This window comes from Bos indicus, chromosome 17 (genome assembly GCF_029378745.1).
Source record: "Bos indicus isolate NIAB-ARS_2022 breed Sahiwal x Tharparkar chromosome 17, NIAB-ARS_B.indTharparkar_mat_pri_1.0, whole genome shotgun sequence".
NCBI lineage: Eukaryota > Metazoa > Chordata > Mammalia > Artiodactyla > Bovidae > Bos > Bos indicus.
This window is the reverse complement of record NC_091776.1, coordinates 35,711,354-35,728,702: the sequence shown is the minus strand read 5'-3', so window position 1 is coordinate 35,728,702 and position 17,349 is coordinate 35,711,354.

Here is a 17,349-nt window from a genome sequence, read left to right as displayed (position 1 = left end):
AGAGGAAAAATAATGAAACATATCTTTAAGAACAATTTTGGACTGGATGCTTAAGTATGGCTTCCAGAAATATAGATTTAAGTGCAATATCTCAGATATAGTTTAATAGCCCATGTGACATAACAAGAGTTCTTCTCTGTTTGTCAGAAGAGATGTTCTGATACTCAACACAGTGTGGGACTGAAGTTTTCCCAATCATTTCTCCTCTGCCCCAGGTTCTCTTTGATCTGTCCTGTGGCTACATGACCTTATGTTAAATCATCCTTCCTCAAACATATAATCTGCTTTTTTCAATGCTTGTCTCTTGCTCATGCTTTTTATCCTAGCTACATTTATACTTGATATATATATATATACTTATATATTCACATGCACATATATATATACGCTTTTTTCAGCTCTTTATTGGGTCTTTTTTAAAAAACAAAAACAACTCTGTTAACATTTATCCAGATAATTTACTAATCTTGGCATTGCTAAGATTGAGATTTTGGTGCATTCTCTGATGCCTGGATAGGAGACAATCTAGATATTGCATATACATTTATAATTCTATTTTTTTAATTTATTTTTGGCTGTGCTGGGTCTTTGTTGCTGCATGTGCTTTTCTGTAGTTTTGGTGAGCAGGGACTATTCTCTATTAATAGTTGCAGCGTACAGGCTTCTCACTGCAGTGCGTTCTCATGTGGTGGAGCATGGGCTCTAGGGAGCTTGCATTTAAATGGAAATAACATACCTAATTAAGATGTAGTATTTGGAACTTCATCATAGGACATGTTTTCTTCTATACCCTTGTTTCTTTGCTGCTTGATATACTCATCTTTCAAGCAAAGTGATGATATCTAAGTTTTGAGATTTTCAACTCTAAAATAGTCCAGCAATTTCCTTTCAAACAGCAGAAGACCTTTAAATTAAGGCTTGTCAGAAATCTGACATCATTAAAACATGTTTTCTTTAAATGACACTCTAATAACTGTAGTGTAGTTTTACATATGTTAGATAAAGATTGGGAGAAGGCAATGGCACCCCACTCCAGCACTCTTGTCTGGAAAAATCCCATGGACGAAGGAGCCTGGAAGGCTGCAGTCCATGGGATCGCTAAGAGTCGGACATGACCGAGCAACTTCACTCTCACTTTTCACTTTCATGCATTGGAGAAGGAAATGGCAACCCACTCCAGTGTTCTTGCCTGGAGAATCCCAGGGACGGGGGAGCCTGGTGGGCTGCCATCTATGGGGTCGCACAGAGTCGGACACAACTGAAGCGACTTAGCAGCAGCAGCAGCAGTATATACTACAGAAATTACAGAGAAAACACTTGGAAAATGTCAGTTAAGAAACTTCCATTAAAGTTCCCTCTGGTCTCATTGAAACCTGGGTCTTCAGTAATGTTCACAAGTATTTGCCCGTAACTCCTTAATTTGTATTTCTAGTCTCGACATGTCCTCTAGGCTCCAGGCTGTTTGTGTGCTTGACAGCACTGCTTGGATGTCTCATATACACCTCATATCCTACATGTTCAAAGCTGAACACAAGGTCATGCTCCCCAGCCCTGGTCCTCCTCCAGTGTTCTCCTTCTCAGTGCTCAGTAGATAACAGCACTATCTTCTCAGCTGTGCAGGATGGAAGCCTTGCTGTTATCCCTGACATCTTCCCCTGTCCCCATATCTATGTGCTCCATCACTCAGTTTTGTTGTCTCTCCTAAACATTAAATTTATCCATTTCTCTTTGGATAGATTATAAGTCAAAACTATAATCATTTCTCCTTTATTGGTAAGGTGATTAACCATCCAGGTTTACTCAGGACTAAGAAGGATCCCATAATGGGTGATTTTCAGTTTTAAAAAGGATCAGTTCTAGTCAAAGTGAGATGAATTGATCATCCTAATGATTAATCTCCATGATTTCACTTTTGCCTCCCTCCAATCCTTATCTATACTGAAGTTAGCATAATTTGTTTAAAGTAAACATTACTTCCTACCCAATAGAATGTTTAAAATTAATAAGACTGAAGATACCAAGTGCTGGTGAAGCAATGGAGGAACTAGAGCTCTTATACACTGTTTACAGGAATGTAAAATGTACTTTGAAGTAAAAAGTATTTGGGGATGTAAAACTACTTTGGAGAACTGTTGGGCAGTTTCTTACAAAGTAAACATATAGTCACCACCCACTCTTACATTTATCCAAGGAAATATATGTCCATAAGAAGACTTTCATATTCATAGATGCTTTATTCAGGATGGCCCTAAAGTAGAAACAACACAAATATCCATCAGCAGATTAATGGATAAGCTAGGTGAAATATATCCAAAGAATTGAATGTTGTATTTAGTCACTAAATCATGTCTGACTGTTTTGGGACCTCATGGACTCTATCTAGCCCACCAGGCTCCTCTGTCCATGGAATTTTCCAGGCAAGAATACTGTAGTGGGCTGCCATTTCCTTGTCCAGAGAATCTTCCCAATACAGGGATCAAACCTGTGTCTCCTGAATTGGCAGGCAGATTCTTTTTCCACTGAGCCACCTCAGAAGTTGTATCCAACTGTTTATAACCCAGTGGACCATAGCCCACCAGGCTCCATTGTCCTTGGGATTCTCCAGGCAAGAATATTGGAGTGAGTTGCCATGCCCTCCTCCAGGGGATTTTCCCAACCCAGAAATCAAACAAGCACCTCTTACATTTCCTGCTTTGGCAGGCAGGTTCTTTACCGCTACTGCCACCTGGGAACCCCAAAGAATGGAATACTACTCAGCAAAAAGGGTGGGGGGAGGCATTTCTGATACCCATAACAACATGGATGAAACTCAAAAATATTCTATTAAAAAAAAAAGACATAAAAGAGTATATACAGTAAAATAACACTTACATAAAATTATAGAATAGGCAAAATAATATATATAGTGAGAGAAAGCAGATTAGTGGCTGCCTAGGGCTGGGGAGGTATCACTGATATTATAAAGGGGCATGAGACAACTTTCTGGGGTAATAGAAACATTTATATCTTGATTTAGTACTGGTTACCATTATACATACATTTGTCAAAGCTCATCAAACTGTAGTTAGAGTGAGTACATTTTGTTGTATATCAATTATATGCTGGGATTTTTAAAAAATAAGTAAATTAAAAAAAAAAAACCCTCAAATCTGATCACATCACCCTCTTGTCTAAAAAACTTCAAAGGCTTCCTATTACTTTTAGAATAAATACCAAAATCTTAGCATCTGGCCTTGCCTGCCTCCCAGTCCCTCTCATGCCACTTCCCCCACATACTTCCTGTGTCCCAGTCCCACAGACCTTTTCTTTCTTTTCTTGGCTCCTCCTTACCTCCTACCACAGGGCCCTTGTACATACTTTTCTTTCTTCCTGGTGTACTTCCCTTACCTATTTCTTTACAACAGGTGACCACATACTCATCCATCAAATAGAAACTCAAAGGCCATTTCCTCTAGGAAGCCTCCGATCTCCGTATTACTCAGGTCTGCTTATGATACTCTGATCGCATCTTCTGTGCAATAGAAGTGCCTTTATAGCACTTATTGCAATTTGTAATTGTATATTTTTGAGATATTTTGACTGTCTACCTTCCCAGTAGACTTTAAACACCACAAGGTTAAGACTGTTTTGTATATGTGTTATTCGCTCAGTCGGGTCTGACTATTTGCAACTCCATGGACTTTAGCCTGCCAGGCTCCTCTGTCCATGGAATTCTCCAGGCAAGAATACTTGAATAGATTGCCATTTCCTTCTCCAGAGACTGTTTTACCCACTATTATATCCTCACAATTTTGGGCTTAGTGTAGGACTGATAATCAATACTTGCTAAATGAATGAATGCTGAATTACAAAAGATAACTAATAACTACTCTTGCATTACAGTAGAATAATGTTCGATTGGTCTATGCAGTTGTATTATTTAAATTCAAATTAATTAGTGAAGAATTTCAACTTCTAAAGATTTTATAGCTATGCAAACCTCACATTAATATTTTGTCACTAAAGCAAGTCATTTGGCTATCCAATTGTTCTCTAGGTGCCCAGAAAATTGGAAATTTATAGAATCCAACCATAAAATAGCATTCAAAAAATCATGTTATTGTTATATTGTTAGTCATTTGGGGAACTTGGATTGTTAAATAGAATATATATTTCTACAAGCATACATATGTTTGTCTTGCCAATATAGCTTAAGATGCTACTTACTTGATAACAGTTAAAATGTGTTCTTATACATTTTATAATAAAGCATACTTTAGAATGCAGAGGAAATATCAAAGTCATTATAAAACTACCTCAACAGAACCATTATATTCTGTTAGGAAACCATCTGATAAAAGCTTTTCATGACACCAAAAAAAAAAAAATGAAAACAAAACAATTTTTCCCTATTTTAATCACATCCTGTGGTTGTGGGATCTTAGTTCCCAAAACAATGATCAAATCTGGGCCCTCAGCAGTGAAAGTAGAGTCTTAACCATTAAACCACCAAGGAATTCCCCTAGGTAACCATTTAGACATATTAGAATTAGTAGTTACATTTCTTTATGAACCTGTCTTCATGTTTTACTGTGAGCTATTCTCAAAAGAAAGATATAAGCATCTGAATGTAGAGTTCCAAAGAATAATAAGGAGGGATAAGAAAGCCTTCCTCATCAATCAATGCAAAGAAATAGAGGAAAACAACAGAATGGGAAAGACTAGAGATCTCTTCAAGAAAATTAGAGATACCAAGAGAACACTTCATGCAAAGATGGGCTCAATAAAGGACAGAAATGGTATGGATCTAACAGAAGCAGAAGATATTAAGAAGAGGTGGCAAGAATACACAGAAGAACTGTACAAAAAAGAGCTTCACGACCCAGATAATCACGATGGTGTGATCACTCACCTAGAGCCAGACATCCTGGAATGTGAAGTCAAGTGGGCCTTAGAAAGCATCACTACAAACAAAGCTAAGTTGAGGTGATGGAATTCCAGTTGAGCTATTTCAAATCCTGGAAGATGATGCTGTGAAAGTGCTGCACTCAATATGCCAGCAAATTTGGAAAACTTAGCAGTGGCCACAGGACTGGAAAAGGTCAGTTTTCATTCCAATCCCAAAGAAAGACAATGCCAAAGAATGCTCAAACTACTGCACAATTGCACTCATCTCACATGCTAGTAAAGTAATGCTCAAAATTCTGCAAGCCAGGCTTCAGCAGTACGTGAACCGTGAACTTCCAGATGTTCAAGCTGGTTTTAGAAAAGGCAGAGGAACCAGAGATCAAATTGCCAACATCCGCTGGATTATCAAAAAAGCAAGAGAGTTACAGAAAAACATCTATTTCTGCTTTATTGACTAAACCAGAGCCTTTGACTGTGTGTACCACAATAAACTGTGGAAAATTCTTCAAGAGATGGGAATACCAGACCATCTGACCAGCCTCTTGAGAAACCTATATGCAGATCAGGAAGCAACAGTTAGAATTGGACATGGAACAACAGACTGGTTCCAAATAGGAAAAGGAGTACGTCAAGGCTGTATGGTGTCACCCTGCTTATATAACTTATATGCAGAGTACATCATGAGAAATGCTGGACTGGAAGAAGCACAGGCTGGAATCAAGATTGCTGGGAGAAATATCAATAACCTCAGATATGAAGATGACACCATCCTTATGGCAGAAAGTGAAGAGGAACTAAAAAGCCTCTTAATGAAAGTGAAAGAGGAGAGTGAAAAAGTTGACTTAAACTTTTTCAACATTCAGAAAACTAAGATCATGGCATCTGGTCCCATCACTTCTTGGCAGATAGATGGGGAAACAGTGGAAACAATGTCAGACTTTATTTTGGGGGGCTCCAAAATCACTGCAGATGGTGACTGCAGCCATGAAATTAAAAGACGCTTACTCCTTGGAAGGAAAGTTATGACCAACCTAGATAGCATATTCAAAAGCAGAGATATTACTTTGCCAACAAAGGTCCGTCTAGTCAAGGCTATGGTTTTTCCTGTGGTCATGTATGGATGTGACAGTTGGACTCTGAAGAAAGCTGAGCTCCAAAGAATTGATGCTTTTGAACTGTGGTGTTGGAGAAAACTCTTGAGAGTCCCTTGGATTGCTAGGAGCTCCAACCAGTCCATCCTAAAGGAGATCAGTCCTGGGTGTTCATTGGAGGGACTGATGCTAAAGCTGAAACTCCAATATTTTGGCCACCTCATGCGAAGAGTTGACTCACTGGAAAAGACCCTGATGCTGGGAGGGATTGGGGGCAGGAGGAGAAGGGGACAACAGAGGATGAGATGGCTGGATGGCATCACCGACTCAATGGACATGAGTTTGGGTAAACTCCGGGAGTTGGTGATGGACAGGGAGGTCTGGCGTGCTGCGATTCATGGAGTTGCAGAGTCGGACACGACTGAGCGACTGAACTGAACTGATTCTCAAAAGAAAGGAATACTTTTCTTTTGGGGTTTTCAAACTATCAGGATAATGAAAACTAAGATATATTTAACTAATAACAAAAAGATGTGATCACAAATCTTTTGGACATGTGAATGATCCTGCTACTTATTCTGAAAAACAGAATAATCACCACCTTTGCTGTGTGTGATGGTGGCTGACCATAATCTTTTGTCAAAATACTTGGTATGGCACAAATAAATCCAGTTGTGTTGGTAAAAGTGGATCCTATTTTTGTTGAATTATGTTGTTTGGTAAGTTACTCATGATTAATAGGAATTAATTCCACCATAGGATTTACCTCCACCATAGTTTGCTGTCAGGTCAAACAACTGGGAAGGCATACAGCCACTCATCAACAGAAAATTGGATTAAAGATTTACTGAGCATGGCCCCACCCACCAAAACAAGACCCAGTTTCCCCCAATCAGTCTCTCCCATCAGGAAGCTTCCATAAGCCTCTTATACCCTTTACCATCTGAGCCACCAGGGAAGCCCCCCCTCAGAGGGCAGACAGAAGGAAACCACAATCACAGAAAACTAATCAAACTGATCACATGGACCACGGCCTTGTCTAACTCAATGAAACTATGAGCCATGCCAAGTAGGGCCACCCAAGAGATGGGAATACCAGACCACCTTACCTGCCCTCCTGAGAAATCTCTATGCAGGTCAAGAAGCAACAGTTAGAACTAGACGTGGAATAATAGACTGGTTCCAAATCGGGAAAGGAGTACGTCAAGGTTGTATGTTGTCACCCTGCTTATTTAACTTCTTTGCAGAGTATATCATGCGGAATGCTGGGCTGAATGAAGCACAAACTGGAATCAAGACTGCAGGGAGAAGTATCAATAACCTCAGATATGCAGATGACACCACTCTTATGGCAGAAAGCAAAGAAGAACTAAAGAGCCTCTTGATGAAAGTGAAAGAGGAGAGTGAAAAAGTTGGCTTAAAACTCAACATTCAAAAACTAAGATCATGGCATCCAGTCCCATCACTTCATGGAAAATAGATGGGAAAACAATGGAAACAGTGAGAGACTTTATTCTGGGGGGCTCCAAATTCACTGCAGATGGTGACTGCAGTCAGGAAAGAAAGATGCTTGCTCCTTGGAAGAAAAGTTATGACCAACCTAGATAGCATATTAAAAAGCACAGACATTTGCCAGTAAAGGTCTGTCTAGTCAAAGGTATGGTAGTAGTCATGTATGGATATGAAAGCTGGATTATAAAGAAAGCTGAGCACCAAAGAATTGATGCTTTTGAACTGTGGTGTTGGAGAAGACTCTTGAGAGTCCCTTGGACTTCACAGAGATCAAACCAGTCAATCCTAAAGGAAATCAGTCCTGAATATTCATTGGAAAGACTGATGCTGAAGTTGAAACTCCAGTACTTTGGGCACCTGATGCAAAGAACTGACTTGTTGGAAAAGACCCTGATGCTTGGAAAGATTGAAGGTGGGAGGAGAAGGGGATGCAGAGGATGAGATGTTTGGATGGCATCACTGACTCAATGGACATGAGTTTGAGCAAGCTCTGGGAGTTGGTGATGGATGTGGAAGTCTGGTGTGCACAGTCCATGGGGTCACAAAGAGTTGGACACGACTGAGTGACTGAACTGAACTGAATTTCTGGCAAAAATATTGCCACTGCAAAAAAAAAAAAAAAACATAAATGGTTCTTTTTTTTCTCATAAAACCACAGACAAAAAAATAAGAAGAAAGAATCCATATTCCCATTTTTCCTTTTAGCTACCAGAAAACTAGAGCCTAAATCAAGACCCAAGTTTTTTGTTCTCTTTATGTACTTAGGAACTTTTAGTCTTGTGGGTCATTTTTATTTTATTATGTTATATACCATGTAAAAAAATCCTTTCACTAATTTTTGATAGACATGATAAACTTCTATAAAATATGTAATACACTATTGACAACAAAAGTATTAAATAACTAACATAAATACTTGTGAATATTTGCAAGTCATCAATGAACTGATCTCTTGAGGTCACCTAGAGGACAGGAACTGCCTTCCTGGCTGTTGTGTTTGTACATACCATAAGGCCAGCAAAACACAGTCCTTGATTAGAGTAGAGTTCAATAAATGTTAGTCCCAAAATGAACAAACTTCATATAAGAAAATTATGAAGTAATCTGGTAATCTATCATCTGCTGCTGCTGCTGCCAAGTCACTTCAGTTGTGTCCGACTCTGTGCGACCCCACGGACTGCAGACTACCAGGCTTCTCCGTCCATGGGATTCTCCAGGCAAGAGCACTGGAGTGGGTTGCTATTTCCTTCTCCAAATCTATCATCTAGTTCTAGCCAAAATAAGCCATCATCCATACTACATTCATGCTTTCTGATTTAGCTAATACATCTAGATGGAACCTGAATTTTTAAAATGAGAAGGTAATTGATCCTAACAGGAGGCAAACAAAAATGATTTTCAGAACTTTCAAATTAACGTCTTTATTGTGATTGGGTTTGGAATCAGAATCCTAGAAAGACCTGTTGTAGTGAGGGGAAGATGTTCTGAAACCAAGACCACATCCTCCTGTCTGCTGAACTTTAAAATCAGACAGACATATTAGAGCAACAGCATTTCCCTGATTTGTATTCAGTGAACTAAGTGTCTTTGATAAAAATTGTAGATGATCACAAATATCAGAATACAAAATGTTCCTATACCTAGGGTCTCTTGAAATTCTGCAACTTGGGTACACATAGATTCTAACTCCACTGTTAGGACTCATAACTGGCCAAATGCCCTTGTTTGTACTGGCAATTGTCTGTAAGTGCCTACTTTGACTCATTTCTTATAATTACTTGCTTAATTCTAGTGTAACTTAAGTTTGTGAAGTTATTAATACATATACTTGCTCATCAATCAGCTATAGATTCCCAATCTCCTCTATTTCTCCCACCCCATTTTTAGTCCTGACCTAAGAACCAGGAGAAGGCAATGGCACCCCACTCCAGTACTCTTGCCTGGAAAATCCCATGGACAGAGGAGCCTGGTGGGCTGCAGTCCATGAGGTCTCTAAGAGTCGGACATGACTGAGTGACTTCACTTTCACTTTTCACTTTCATGCATTGGAGAGGGAGGTGGCGACCCACTCCAGTGTTCTTGCCTGGAGAATCCCAGGGACGGGGGACCCTGGTGGGCTGCCATCTATGGGGTCGCACAGAGTCGGACACAACTGAAGAGACTTAGCAGCAGCAGCAGCAAGAACCAGGACCTTTCTTTCAAATATATACACAGAATAAAGCCATTTCCATCAGACCTGAACAATCTTAGACAGAATTTAATCTTGGTACTTATGTACAGTTCGCTCTTATGGATAAATAGTCAGGCCTGAATTATGGAAAGCAAGAACCTTTTCTCCCATTTTTCAAACATTTTCAGGGAGAGATGAATTTTCAGATTCCAAAATTATATAACAGAAGTCAGGATGACGACTCTCTTTCTCTCTCTCTGAATGTTAATTATTCATTGAAAAGCTTTTTAAAGATACAGTTCAGCATTTCTTTATTGACTCACTGTAAATAAGATTACAAGTAGTAATTGGAGTACTTGATTCCTTATAAAAGCACTTAACATTTGTTCTAATCCTAAATTACCTTTAAGGTGATAGACGCAATTTTCTGAAAATGTGAAAAATCTCTGTTCCTTGTACATTAGCTACCATTGCTTCTAACCATTAACAGGATTTCAGTTCAGTTCAGTCGATCAGTCGTGTCCGACTCTTTTCGACCCCATGAATTGCAGCACGACAGGCCTCCCTGTGCATCACTAACTCCCGGAGTTCACTCAGACTCACATCCATCGAGTCAGTGATGCCACCCAGCCATCTCAACCTCCGTCGTCCCCTTCTCCTCCTGCCCCCAATCCCTCCCAGCATCAGAGTCTTTTCCAAAGAGTCAACTCTTCACATGAGGTGGCCAAAGTATTGGAGTTTCAGCTTTAGCATCATTCCTTCCAAAGAACACCTAGGACTGATCTCCTTTAGAATGGACTGGTTGGATCTCCTTGCAGTCCAAAGGACACTCAAGAGTTTTCTCCAACACCACAGTTCAAAAGCATCAATTCTTCAGCGCTCAGTTTTCCTCACAGTCCAACTCTCACATCCATACGTGACTACTGGAAAAACCATAGCCTTAACTAGACAGACCTTTGTTGGCAAAGTAATGTCTCTGCCTTTTAATATGCTATCTAGGTTGGTCATAACTTTCATTCCAAGGAGTAAGCGTCTTTTAATTTCATGGCTGCAGTCACCATCTGCAGTGATTTTGGAGCCCCCCAAAAAATAAAGTCTGACACTGTTTCCCCACACAGGATTTACCCAATCATTATTTCTGTATTCATGTATTGATTGGTGTTGATCTATCCTTGTTCTTTCTCTTTTCGTTGTGATGATGAGATCTACTCTCGACAGATATTTAGGTGTACAATACAGTAATATCTATAGGTACAGTGTTCTGCAGCAATCTATAGAATGTATACATCATACAAGCTGGAGCTTTATCCCCTTTGATTAGCAACTCTCCAATTTTCCCTTCCTCTCCCCGATACTCCAGCCCCTGGCAACCATTGTTTTACTCTTCACTTCTTTGAATTTGACTATTTGGTACTTTCTCACCTTGATGTCTGCACAGGTTAGGAAAGGATAGCACATAGGATTATTTTTTAAAACAGAGATATTTGGTCTGGAATTTGACGTGTGTCCTATACTGTCCTCGTTTTCCCACATATTGAGCTAGTACACTTGAGAGAAACTGTATGGAAGACAGCCAAATTTGATGACAGAGGAGTCCTCACGTATAGCAAGTCTAAAATCTCATTAAGTGGTGTTTGGGATGCTGTTAATGCTATTACTGTAATACAAACATCAAAGAAAATCAGATCACACACTCAGGGAAATCGTTCCCTGCTGGAAATCCTGTTAGCTGACTTCAATTATGCTGTGCTTTTCCTCCTTCAGAAGGCTGTGTCAGCTCCATTATCTGCTCTCTAAATCACCTGCTTAATCAAAGTGCACACATTTGAAACTCATCAGATTAAGGAAAATAAAATTTGAATCGTATGCTTGTTTGAGTTCAAATTGTAGCAATACAAAATTATTCTGATTGCTAGAAGTGAATCTATGGACAGTGGTTAAGAAGATAAATAAGATTAAATCAGAATTAGAAAGAGAGCCTTTCTGATAGGAAGCTTATAGGCTCTAAAGTAGAGATTTCTTTCAGGATTAACATCTATTTTTTAAAGTGCAATTCAAGATTTGTTAAATTCCCTCCATTGTACTTCTGAAAGGAAAACATAATAATATAATACCTGTATCATTTTTTTTGTTTTCATTTTTATTATGAAAAATGTTAAACATACTGATAAGTAGCTGCTACTAAATCACTACAGTCGTGTCCGACTCTGTGCGACCCCATAGACGGAAGCCCACCAGGCTCCCCCGTCCCTGGGATTCTCCAGGCAAGAACACTGGAGTGGGTTGCCATTTCCTTCTACAATGCAGGAAAGAGAAAAGTGAAAGTGAAGTCATTCAGTCATGTCTGACTCTTAGCGACTCCATGGACTGCAGCCTACCAGGCTCTTCCATCCATGGGATTTTCCAGGCAAGAGTACTGGAGTGGGGTGCCATTGCCTTCTCTGACTCATAAGTAGAGGTACTATCAAATAAATACATGCCATCACCTTGAAACATAATTTTTTACCATTTATATATTTGTTTCATAAAGTATTGATATTCTGAAACAAGTTAGATGGTGGGCTGCAGTCCATGGGGTCCCTGGGAGTTGGATACGACTGAGCGACTTCACTTTATTTTTTCACTTTCATGCATTGGAGAAGGAAATGGCAACCCACTCCAGTGTTCTTGCCTGGAGAATCCCAGGGATGGGGGAGCCTGGTGGGCTGCCGTCTATAGGATTGCACGGAGTCGGACATGACTGAAGTGACTTAGCAGCAGCAGCAGCAGCAGCAGTGGTAAAGAATTCACCTGCCATTGCAGGAGATGTAAGAGACATGGGTTCCATCCCTGGGTTGGGAAGATCCCCTGGAGTAGGAAATGGCAACCCACTCCAGTATTCTTGCCTAGAGAATCCCATGGACAGAGGAGCCTGGCGGGCTACAATCCATGGTGTCACAGAGTCAAACACGATTGAGTGACTGAGCACACACACAGATATCATGACACTTTACCCTTAAGTACTTTAACATGTATCCCTGAAAAAACAGAATATTTTCCTCATATTCACAAGTTCATGATCACACCTTACAAAAGTAAGAATTATTCCTTAATAATATTTAATTTTCAATTTCCCTCAGTTGTCCCAAAGAAACCCTTCAGGGCTGGTCTCTTCAAATCAGGAGATGTGCTTTTAAATATCACCAGTCCAACTTGTAATTTAAATGGCGGACGATGCCTCCCTGCGGCTGGCGCTGGCTGCGTGGCCTTTGGGCTGCGGGTCAGCCCCTGTTCCAAGGCCGTGCGTTGCTCGTCACCAACACCCTGGGATGCGGCGTTCTCATGGCGGCTGGGGATGGGGCGCGCCAGACCTGGGAGATTCGCGCCCGGCCCAGCCAGAAGTTCGACCCGCGGCGCTCAGTGAGCATGTTTGCAGTCGGCTGCAGCATGGGCCCCTTCCTGCACTATTGGTATCTCTGGCTGGACCGCCTGTTCCCTGCATCTGGCTTCCCTGGCCTCAAGAAGTTAAAAAAATAAAAAAATAATATCACCAGTCCAACTTGTAATTTAAATGAATTTGTGGAAGTCTTTGAACATTTTCAGGATACATTTGTAACTTTCAATTATATTTAAAATGAGCCAAATAAAGACATTCACCACATTATATGTTAAGCATTCTTAGGTTGGTTTTATCAAAGATTTCTAAGTGTTTATTTCAAAATGTTTTTGCACTTTTTGTTTTACTTTCTACAGAACTGCTGTAAGACACCAGAGATAAGCAGAAGTGTTCCACTACTGAGTGAGAAAACTTTCTCAGTATCTCAAAAATAATGGCAGAAATTTAGAAATAAATGTTAAGAGTAAAATGGCTTGAATGTTAAACCATGATAGTCAACCTATATAAGGTATGATAGTCCAAAATGTTGACCATGAAAGTAACTTGAATAATTCAAAAAGTCTTATGTCCTGTTAACTTCCTTAGGAGGTATGGAAAGGAGCTATTAGTGACAGTCAGCAGACTTTGCTGCATTCCACTGTGCTGCTGTTTTCAGGAAGTTCTAACCACTAAGTGGTACCTCAGGCCTGTGGGCACATATACCTGCATCTTACCAGCCACATACGGGCAGGGAGAAACTGGAAGTGTCACCACCCAACAGGCTGTTCCTCATGGGCTCAGAGCATGAAAACGTGGATAGCTTATCTGCCTTCCAATTCACTGCATCACACCCAAGGATATCGTTCTGTGGAATGGTAGAGCAATAATTCTAAGTATGAGCTCCAAATAATATATCAGGAAGCCCAGCAAAAAAAGAGAAAATAAGGGCAATATTGTGAGGGTTTTTTTTAAATTAATTTATTTTAATTGGAGGATAATTACTTTACAATATTGTGGTGGTTTTTGCCATATATCGACATGAAGCAGCCACGGGTGCACATGTGTCCCCCCATCCTGAACCCCCCAACCTCCTCCTTCCCTACCCCATCCCTCTGGGTTGTCCCAGAGCACTGGCTTTGAGTGCCCTGCTTCATGCATCAAACTTGCACAAGTCATCTATTTTACATATGGTAATATATATGTTTCTATGCTGTTCTCTCAAATCATCCTACCCTCTCGTTCTCCCATTGAGTCCAAAGGCCTTTTCTTTACATCTGTGTCTCTTTTGCTGCTTTGTGTATAGGATTGTTGTTATCGTCTTTCTAAATTCCATATATATGTGTTAATATACAGTATTGGTGTTTCTCTTTCTGACTTACTTCACTCTGTATAATAAAAATTTAAGAACCAGCTTCTTGTCTGATTGTCTTCTCATTGTCATGTGTGTGTTTGGATGTTAAATTTTTTCCTTCTTTCATGAGATGATGATGATAGTTGAAAATAGCATTTTAATGTCCAAAATTTAAAATTCATAAACCCATGGAATTTTCATATTTAAAAAATGCATGTTTCTGTTTGGTTATTTATAGCTGCATAGCAAACCACCCCAAAGATCAGAATCCCTAAACAACAATAATTTATTTGCTCATGATTTTGTGATTTGGCTGGAATTGGTGGGAAGAACCTGTATCTTTCCCACAGTTAAGTGGTTCACCTAGAGCTGGAGGAGCCACTCTCAAGAAGGTGCACTGCCATGCTGAATGCTGGCTGCCAGCTTGGATCTCAGGAGGGGCTGTAAGACTGCAGCACCTCTAGACAGTGGTTAGTATGGACATGAGATGGAATTCTGGCCCATGAATTACAAGAGGAAGCCTTTTGGGGTGGGGTGAGTGGATCTTCAGAAAGAATTTATTCTTTCCTAAAAGAGAGACACAAGGAAAGATATTTTTGTTTTGCTAGATGTTGCCATATCTTCAAGTGATGCTTTAAAACTGTGACAGCTATCATAAAACAAGGAGGGAAATCAATCTGAAAATGAAGCCAGCATACTGAGGTTGGCAGCACATAAAGAGAGAAGGTATTTGGGTTCTTCATAGTGTTACTGAGCTGCTTCAGTTAACCATCCTTGAGGCCCCTCTATCTAGAAGCCAATTGTGTGAAACTAGTTTTCTTCATTTTCTTAATATGTAGGGTCAAGGTTTTGTCCTTTTACTTACAGCTAAAAACATTTCAACTGATAATCTGGTATTTTCTTGCTTAAGTCAACACTTGCATAAAAAACAAGAAAGTGAGTAAAGTGAAAGTCACTCAATCATGTCTGACTCTTTGTGACCCTATGGACTATACAGTCCATGGAAATCTCCAGGCCAGAATACTGGACTGGGTAGCCTTTCCCTTCTCCAGGGGATCTTCCCAACCCAGAGATTGAACCCAGGTCCCCCGCATTACAGGGGAATTCTTTACCAGCTGAGCCACAAGGAAAGCCCCCCGGCCGAAAAAACAAGAAACTAGAAAGCAAAGAAATGTCAGGTGTCTAGAATGAGGACAGTTTTACAATACTGAGTAACAGGTCCAAAAAGCATGGAGACAGACAGACAGACAGATAGATAGATATACACAAACACACATAACTGATTCACTTTGCTTTACAGCAGAAATTGACACAACATTGCAAATCAACTATACTCCAATAAAATTTTTTTAAGTATATCTTCATTTTTTTTTTCAGAAAAAGAAGATATAAAAAAAGTTGGTCCTTGTTAACCACACTAGATAGTTTTAGATAATATCCCTTTTCAATTTATTTCAGTCCTTCTATTTGGTCTAGAAGAAATTCTCACTTTTTAAAAAGTTTATTTATTTTCATTTGAAGGATAATTGCTTTACAATATTGGTTTGATTTCTGCCATACATCAACATGAAAATTCTCTCTTTAATGCTGGAATACATTTAACATCTAAGAGTTTCTAGCCTAAATTTTTAACATAGAGCTGGCCTCAAGTTCAAAGTGATTGGCTGACAATGGAATTTAGCTAGAATTTATTCATATTTTGCTTTAGTTGTTTTAGTTGAATTTACTTTTATGGTTCCATCCTATTAATGGTAAATGATATTGTTTTTCTATTTATGGTAGTAACAGTTTTCACATTTTAAGTAAATTATTTAAAGGTAAATGTTAAGTAAATAGTGGTATAGTTAGGGCACGGACCTGGTAAAAATTATGAAGGTGGCCCAGGGACAGCTGAAGTTTGGGGAATACTGGCATAGGATGTTTGATAAACTCCTGGGGTACAAAAGGGAAGACACCCTGCATACACCATAGCCACTTAGCTAGAATGTAGCTTTCCATTGACTATTTACTAGGATCTCTTTCATATTTCATCTTAGATGGATTGTCCAAGATGAATAGTTCTGAATATGGCATTTTAACTTACCTACTGTCCTTCCAGTTACATCCTTATCCTGGTTTTACTGGACCATTTGTTTCCTGGGTTTTATTGCCTCCATGACAAAGAATTGGAGTGTCATGCTCTTGGTAGGATTCTTTTCCATCAGCACTTTCCCTTGCCATGTACTTCTGCCCTCCACCCAACTCAACGTGAAAGTGAAAAGTCAAAGTGAAGTCGCTCAGTCATGTCCGACTCTTTGCAACCCCATGGACTGTAGCCCACCAGGCTCCTCTGTCCATGTGATTCTCCAGGCAAGAATACTGGAGTGGGTTGCCATTTCCTTCTCCAGGGGATCTTCCAAACCCAGGGATCGACCCCAGGTCTCCCACATTTCGGGCAGACGCTTTTTGACCTCTGAGCCACCAGGGAAGCCTCTCCACCCAACTCAAGCATTTACTAATTCCAGAGTTTTATTAATTCTAATCCCTTTAGAAGGAATGTGCCCCTCTGCTTTAACTCTACCCAAAGTCCTGTCCATCCTTCAAGGACCAGATCAAGGGTCTGTTTCTCCTTGAAGATTTCCCAGATCTCACAGCAGTAAGAATTAATCTCCTCTACCATAGTCCTCTGAAAACTCTAATCAAAACGTGTTTTACAACCTACCTTGTGAATTGAGTAGATAGAGAGCTTCCTGAAAATGAGGACATTGTCTCAATTATTGCTATCTTCATCTAATTAGTAAATATCTAAAAAGAATTTGTTAAATTTATTGAACCAGAATTAATTCATATTTTAAATGTTGGAAATAATATTGTTTTCATTTTAAATGCTATTTTGTAATTTTTGCAATCAGATCAGATCAGATCAGTCGCTCAGTCGTGTCCAACTCTTTGCAACCCCATGAATTGCAGCACGCCAGGCCTCCCTGTCCATCACTAACTCCTG